Consider the following 1,849-nt stretch of genomic DNA (forward strand, 5'->3'; position numbering starts at 1 on the left):
AGGATATATTCCTAGGAGTGGGATTGCTGGATTGTATGGTATTTCTATTTCTAGCTTTCTAAGGAAACACCATATCATTTTCCAAAATGGTTGTATCATTTTGCATTCCCACCAGCAGTGCATAAGAGTTCCCATCTCCCCGCAACCTCTCCACCATTTGTTATTTCCAGTGTTTTTGATTCATGCCAGTAATGCTGGGGTGAGATGGTATCTCATACTGGTTTTAATTTGCATTTCTCTAATGGATAGTGATTGTGGGCATTTCTTCATGTGTCTGTTGGTTGCTTAAATGTCTTCTTTGGTGAAGTGTCTGTTCATTTCCTTTGTCCATTTTTAAATTGAATTATTTGTCTTTTTGTTGCAGAGGTGTTGGATCTTCTTGTAGATTTTAGAGATTAGACCTTTGTCTGACTTGTAATGTCCAAAAACTTTTTCCTAGTCTGTAGGTTCTCTTTTTACTCTTTTGGTGAAGTCTTTTGATGACCATAAGTGTTTAATTTCTAGAAGATCCCAGTACTGTAGCTTATCTTCTGGGGTTTGTATGTTGTTGGTTATGGTTTGTATCCTGTTAATGCCATGCATTAGGGTCTCTAGTGTTGATCCTTTTTTTTTTCCTATGAACTTTATAGTTTTTGGTCTTATACTTAGGTCTTTGATCCATTGAAATAGTTTTTGAGTATGGTGTGAGGTATGGGTCCTGTTTCATTTTTTTGCAGATGGACATCCAGTTTTGCCAGTTAAAAAGACTGTCTTTTCCCATTTGATGGACAATATTCATGACAGATATTGGTCTGTAATTTTCTTTTTTTGTGGCGTCTTTGCCTGGTTTTGGTATCAGTGTTATGTTGGCTTCATAGAATGAATTTGAAAGTGTTGCTTCCTTTTCTATGCTCTGAAATAGTTTGAGTAGTACTGGTATAAGCTCTTCTCTGAATGTTTGGTAGAATTCTCCAGTGAAGTCATCTGGGCCAGGGCTTTTTTTCTTTGTTGTTGTTGAGAGTTTTTTTTTTTTTTAATACCTTTTCAATCTCTTCTCTTGTTATGGGTCTGTTCAGATTTTCAACATCACTTTGTTGTAGTTTAGGTAGGTAGTGTGTGTCTAAAAATTTATCCATTTCCTCTACATTTTCAAATTTGTTACAGTATAGTTTTTCATAATACTCTGTTATGATCCTTTTTATTTCAGTTGGGTCTCTTGTAATGTCCCCCATTTCATTTCTTATTTGGTTTATTTGCATCTTCTTCTGTTTTTCTTTTGTCAGTCTGGCCAATGGTTTGTCGATTTTGTTGATCCTTTCAAAGAACAAGCTTTTGGTTTTAATGATTCTTTCTATTGTTTTTCTATTCTCTATTTAATTTATTTCTACTCTGACCTTTATTATTTCCTTTCTTCTAGTGGCTGTGGGCTTTTTTTCTGTTCTCTTTCTATTTGTTGGAGTTCTATAGTTAATGTTTTGATTTTGTCCCTTTCTTCATTTTTGATGTATGCGTCTATTGCTATAAATTGTCCTCTGAGGACTGCCCTTACTGTGTCCCAAAGGTTTTGGTATGATGTGTTTTAATTCTCATTTGATTCTAGGAATTTTTTGAATCCATCTCTGATTTCTTCTATTACTCAGTGATGTTTAAGCAGGGTGTTATTCGGTTTCCATGTACTTGATTTCTTTTCCTTGCTCTTCCTGTTGTTAATTTCTACCTTGATGGCATTGTGGTCAGAGAAGATACTTTGTATTATCTCAATGTTTTGGATCTTGTTGAGGATTGCTCTGTGACCTAAGATGCGGTCTATTCTGAAGAACGTTCCATGTGCATTGGAAAAGAATGTGCACTTTGCAGCTGTTGGGCGTAG

Source organism: Trichechus manatus, unplaced genomic scaffold, assembly GCF_000243295.1.
Source record: "Trichechus manatus latirostris isolate Lorelei unplaced genomic scaffold, TriManLat1.0 scaffold00090, whole genome shotgun sequence".
NCBI lineage: Eukaryota > Metazoa > Chordata > Mammalia > Sirenia > Trichechidae > Trichechus > Trichechus manatus.